Raw genomic sequence first — 6,560 nt, forward strand, 5'->3', positions numbered from 1 at the left:
CTAGCATTCTTACCATTTTCTTGAAACGTTAAAGGCAAGAACACGGGCCAATAAAAAATTACCTTCTTAGGAGCAAGGCCAAGTCCCTCCTCTCTCAAGATGAAAAATCAAATTCATGGCAAAGTCTGTTTCCAAAGGAGGGGGTTGCGGGGAGGAGAGAAGCAAGCTAAGAGTGACTAGCAATTCACACACTGTAAAAGAACACTGTTTCTCTGCATGACTACACAAAGATACCATGACATGGGCAAAAGATGTTCAAACACCTGTGCAAAACCCTTCAAGCAAGCCCTTGCCTCACAGTGGGCAGGGGAAAGATGGTGCAGTGGAGAAGGTAGGGAAGGAACAGGGAAGAGCCAAGATTTTGGCTCATACCTTTGGCTGTGTGCACATGAAGTTTACCCATTATGGAGTTACAATTCCTAGTTCCCTTAGCAAACTACAGCTGTGATGATTCTTTGTGAGAAGTCATGTGCTTTAACTGTATGGTATATACACAGCATTTGTTGGCCTTTTCACTTGTCCAGTTCTGTGTTTTCAGCAGCAACCTGACACAGGTAAACTGTACACCAAGTGTGCAGAAGGAGTTTTGCTGTTTAATTTATGAACCTGCCTTTGAAAATATTATACCTGGCATATCTAAGTACAAAATCTGGTGCTAGGAGAGGTGTTTGTGTGTTTCTGGGATTGATTTCTTCCCACCTTTTGATACACTAGCTCCCACCTCCACCCCACAAGGCAGCTTACTAACATACAATGACATGGGGGCTGCTTCTATCCCCTATCCTCTCCGGCACATAGCATTGTTTGGGGAAGCTTCCCTTCCAGTGTTAAGGGATGTTTATCTGCTTTCATCTCCTATCTGCTCAGGACTCAGGAGTTCAAGTTTCTTCCTTTATCCATGATCGAACAGCCTTCCCAGTAGTGATGTATGGAAGTGAGAGCTGGACCATAAAGAAGGCTGATCGCCGCAGAATTGATGCTTTTGAATTATGGTGTTGGAGGAGACTCTTGAGAGTTCCATGGACTGCAAGAAGATCAGACCTTTTCATTCTTAAGGAAATCAACCTGAGTGCTCACTGGAAGGACAGATCGTGAAGCTGAGGCTCCAATACTTTGGCCACATCATGAGAAGAGAAGACTCCCTGGAAAAGACCCTGATGTTGGGAAAGATGGAGGGCACAAGGAGAAGGGGACGACAGAGGACGAGATGGTTGGACAGTGTTCTCGAAGCTACCAGCATGAGTCTGACCAAACTGCAGGAGGCAGTGGAAGACAGGAGTGCCTGGCGTGCTCTGGTCCATGGGGTCACGAAGAGTCAGACACGACTAACCGACTAAACAACAACAGCAGCCTTCTGAGATGAGAAATGGCCCCAATTGTGGTTTGTAAATTGTCTTCGAATTCAGACAAAAGAGCAAACCACAGATTGTAGCTTTAGATGCTGGTTTGTCAAGCCCTTAAATACCACAGGTTGTACACAGTCCAGATACTAAAACAAACCATGGCTTTATGGTTTGAGTTGACAATAACAGAAGGGAAAATTCCCAAGGGGAAATTGGGTGGCAGGTTGAGGGATTATTTTGCTGAGAACCAGTGGTGTGCTTAAATAGCTCTGTTTACGAAGTAGTTCCAGCCAATCTCTCTTCCCCACACACACCCTGAGCCATTCCCAAATCTGCTCCAGAGGGTTGGGGGGGGGCAGAATAGATCGGGAGTGTGGGGGATACAAGAGAGGCAGGGGAAGTTCCATTGCTCAGCCAGAAGGCCTTGTGCTTACAGAACTGCTTCATTGGATACCGCCCAAATTTTTGGCTCTATTTACTAAACACAAGTAAAGTAAGCATGATAAATTTGACCACTCTTTTTGGGCATCAGAAAACTTTCCGATCTAAACTACCTGACACAAATTGTTCAAAATTTCCAGAAAACCCACATTACTGGAGAGAAAGGGAATAATTAAATAGCGGAGAAGAGATATATTCGCAGGAGGAGAGGTGGCATCCAGAATCTGGAAGGCACAGGATCAAGGGAAAATGTTTAGACAAGGATAACAGAGCAGTCAACTCATCAAGTTATAGCTGAAATGTGGAAAGGGAAAATTTAGGCAAGGGGAGAGACTGGCAAGCTTGTGTGAAGTGAGACATTATGGGTGGGTTTGTATTCCATACTGTTGTAGTATATAAACATTTAGGTCTAAGGCCAATTGAACACCACAATGGGTGTAAACTGACTCATAAAACAGGTCAATATACTAGCATAAAACAATAACTTAAAATGTGTTATAAAAGACTGTAAAGTGTCTCTCTCAGCCGCAAGAGAATATTTATATATGCTTTCTAACACCTAGGAATGCGCTATTTACATGAACTTTGGCTTGCTAAGATTAAATCTTTGACGTTGGTAATCAAGAGTTTGCAAAGGAGAATAGTGGAGTAAAGGAGCTCACATAGCAATTCCTTGTATAGCAATCCTGACTTCATTCATTCGCCGCTCATGTGCTAGAAAAGCACCAACTACGTTACTCTCAGGAATGAAAGTGAACAGGAATAGTGTGAATCGTTGTTCCTGCATTAAAATGGGTTTTAGATCACAGGTCGACTAGAACAAAATTTGTGAAAAGCTGGCTATCCAATAATTCACCACGCCACCTGTCTGTAGCAAAGGAAGAAATAAAAAGAGAGGCCCACTACATGGGCTCTCCTGACGTAACCACTCCATTTGGCTCCTCCTTTCCTTGAATTGTTTCCATGCAACAAGCTTTGTGAGACCACATCTAGAGTACAGTGGTACATAGCTGTCAAGAGTCCCTTATTTGGCGGGACAGTCCCTTATCTCAACGCCATGTCCCGCTGCTGTCCCTTATTGATGAGGCTTCGTTTGGCTGCTGGCTGGGCTTTCTGCCTTTGGCTCGGAGGGGCTCAGAAGTTGAACATATCTGTGCCCGGAAAATCCCTTATTTTGGCTGCTGATCCCTTATTTTCGAGGCTGCTGGTCCCTTATTTTCAAATCTGTAAGTTGACAGCTATGCAGTGGTACCTCGGGTTACATACGCTTCAGGTTACATACACTTCAGGTTACAGACTCTGCTAACCCAGAAATAGTATCTTGGGTTAAGAACTTTACCTCAGGATGAGAACAGAAATCGCACAGTGGCAGTGTGGCGGAAGTGGAAGGCCCCATTAGCTAAAGTGGTGCTTCAGGTTAAGTACAGACCTCCAGAACGAAGTAAGTACTTAACCTGAGGTACCACTATACGGGGTCCAGTTTTGGATGCTGCCTTTTAAGAATGGCATGGCAAATTCACTGGAGTGTGTCCGGAGGAGCACATACAAGATGATGAGGGTTCTGGAAGCCAAAGTTCTAGGATGAACAATGGCAAATCACACAGATAATTTTAGTTACTGGGCAGTCAAGAAATGAAGCAATAAATAAATAACGCCTAGAGAACTCTACTGCTGATCAATACTGAGCTAGATGGGCCTAGGGCCCGACTCAGTACAGTGGTACCTCAGGTTAAGTACTTAATTTGTTCCGGAGGTCCGTACTTAACCTGAAACTGTTCTTAACCTGAAGCACCACTTTAGCTAATGGGGCCTCCTGCTGCTGCTGCTGCCGCGCCGCCAAAGCACAATTTCTGTTCTCATCTTGAAGCAAAGTTCTTAACCTGAAGCACTATTTCTGGGTTAGCAGTGTCTGTAACTTGAAGCGTATGTAACCCGAGGTACCACTGTACAAGGCAAGTTCCTATGTTCCTGATTCATAATCCTAATATGGGACCAGACTTGGCTTAGACCCTGAACCCTAAAAAAAATCCTATTGGAGAGCCATTGTGGTACACTGGTTAGAGCAGAGCTTTCCAAACTGTGTGTCACAACACGCTAATGTGTTGGCTGCAGTGTGCAGGTGTGTTCCGAGGCTGGAAAGGGGTTAGTTTAATCTGTGGTTTGCTAGTAAAACTGAATTACTGTGTCACGGAAATGATGCATGTCGAAAAAGTGTGTCACCTACATAAAAAGCTGAGAAAGCTCTGAGTTAGAGTTTCACACTAGGGCTAATGAGACCTTGATTTAAATCTACACTCTGTCACAGAAGCATATATTAAACAGTTACATATATAAGAACAGTTAAAACAGCAGCATATATAAAAACATTTCTTTAAAAACAGTATCGGTTTAGAAAAACAGCATAATAGGTAAAATCAAATCCATTGAGTTTGTAGTACTGCAAAATCTTGGGTTTTGTACTTTTAAGTTACCTTCTATCTTTTTTTATTAAAAAAAGGCAAACAAGTGAATAGGAGTTTTCCCACAGTAATTATATTCACACTCTTTCTGTCTGACCCTCTCATAAAAATGCACAGTTACTTTACACCTAACTGCACTGTTAAACCGAAATTAGATTTTACTGCTGCTAGTTCAGTCACCTAGCAAAATTATACAGCTATAAAACATATGCAAGCCTAACAACCATATCATTGTTTCCCAAACATTCAACCCAACTGATGTTTGTAATGCTATCAACTCTTCGTGGGAGTAAGCCCCATTAAACTCAGTGGATTTACTCCTGAGTAGACATAAATAAAAATGTCATTGCAGTGCATTCTGAGACGTTAAAAGGGTGGCTGGGCAGAGGCTGCACAGCACTGCTTGAAACAATGCGTCCACAGATACACCTCTTTACCCTGGCTTTTGACCCTTGCGATGTCAATATTTGGGACCCAGAAATTGTATTTCTGTGTTTGTATGTTGTTTTAAACATAATGCTGTGTTTTATTTGTTGTAACCTGCCCTGGTACCTTGGAGTGATGAGTGAGTAAATAATAATACAGTGGTACCTCGGGTTAAGTACTTAATTCGTTCTAGAGGTCTGTTCTTAACCTGAAACTGTTCTTAACCTGAAACACCACTTTAGCTAATGGGGCCTCCCTCTGCCGCCGCACTGCCGGAGCACGATTTCTGTTCTTATCCTGAAGCAAAGTTCTTAACCTGAGGTACTATTTCTGGGTTAGCGGAGTCTAACCTGAAGCGCCTGTAACCTGAAGTGTATGTAACCTGAGGTACCACTGTACAACTAAGTATGTTTCCGGGGCCCACTGACAATATGAAATCCACCAAAGTACCATTTTTTTGGAGTCAGAAGAGGCAAATGCATACTGGCCCCTGGGACTCTCCATAGGCCACTCCCCCCCCGGCTGGCCCCGCTCTGCATCTTCCCTGTGTATTTTTGTCCAGCTGGAATGTGTCCTTGGATTCTGATTAAGCTTCTTGTTTGCCGTAACGGAGAATAGACAAGACCATATGAGGATACGTAGAAACTAGCCTATATAACAAAGGTAACGGCGGCAGTGATTGCTGTGCCCGCTTTTGCCACAGTGATGTTACGGCTCTGAAAAGCTTGCTAAGAAGGGAATGTGGAGGCAAAAGATTCCCCACCCCTGGTATGAACCAAGAAAGCTCAACTCAAGAGAGGTTTGATCCTGGGTTAAATCACAAAACCAAAACTGACTATTTTGTGAATAATATCAGGCAATGGATCTGATTTTGTGAATAATATCAGGCAATAGGGCCATTTCCATACGTCGCACATTTGGATTGAAAGCTATCAAGAGGGATTTAAAATATTTCCCTCCACAGTTTTCAATGCATCCTCTGCAGGGGGTACTTATTGTGCTGGAAAGAAGTAGCACAGCTGAGTAAATCTACAGGAGCCTGCTTGTGGAGCCTACAGGAGCCAGTGTGGTGTAGTGGTTAAGAGCGGTAGTCTTGTAATCCAGTGAACCAGGTTCGCGTCTCCGCTCCTCCACATGCAGCTGCTGGGTGACCTTGGGCCAGTCACACTTCTCTGAAGTCTCTCAGCCTCACTCACATTTCTCTGAAGTCTCTCAGCCTCACTCACCTCACAGAGTGTTTGTTGTGGGGGAGGAAGGGAAAGGAGAATGTTAGCCACTTTGAGACTCCTTAAGGGGAGTGAAAGGCAGGATAGCAAGTCCAAACTCCTCTTCTTCTTATGGTAAGTTGGTATAAGATCAATTGAGGAAAGCTTGAGCAAGCATCTGAAATGTAAGGAGGGAGGGGGCCTTTTTGCGGATTTTGAAAACTATGGGGTAAAGCACAGGTATGCACCTCATAAACATGCTGAATACATTGAGCCTGGTAAATGACAGTCAGCAGATGGACGCCAGATCCCCAAACCTCCACAAGGTGAATGTAAGACCAGCCTGCTGTTATCAATCAAGCCAATCAGAAGCGGCTGGTGGGGCAGCAGAGATGGGACACTGCTGCTCTCCCAGCTTCCATACACAGTTTGTTGCTGGTACTTACTGCAAGGAGGGGGGCAAGGCATGGCGAACTTGGCATTGTGCACAGAACCATGCACCCCACAGCTTTCCCCCTATTCCTCCAGTAAGCGCCAATGACACACTGTGTCTGGGCGCATGAGAGCAATGGTGCCCCGCCTCCACCCCACCAGCTGCTACTGAGGCCAATGGCCTGTCTAGTCCAGCATCCTGTTCTCATAGTGGCCAGCCAGTTGCCTGTGGGAAGCAGTTTACAGAATCAGAT

The sequence above is a fragment of the Podarcis muralis genome, chromosome 2, assembly GCF_964188315.1.
Source record: "Podarcis muralis chromosome 2, rPodMur119.hap1.1, whole genome shotgun sequence".
NCBI classification, from domain to species: domain Eukaryota; kingdom Metazoa; phylum Chordata; class Lepidosauria; order Squamata; family Lacertidae; genus Podarcis; species Podarcis muralis.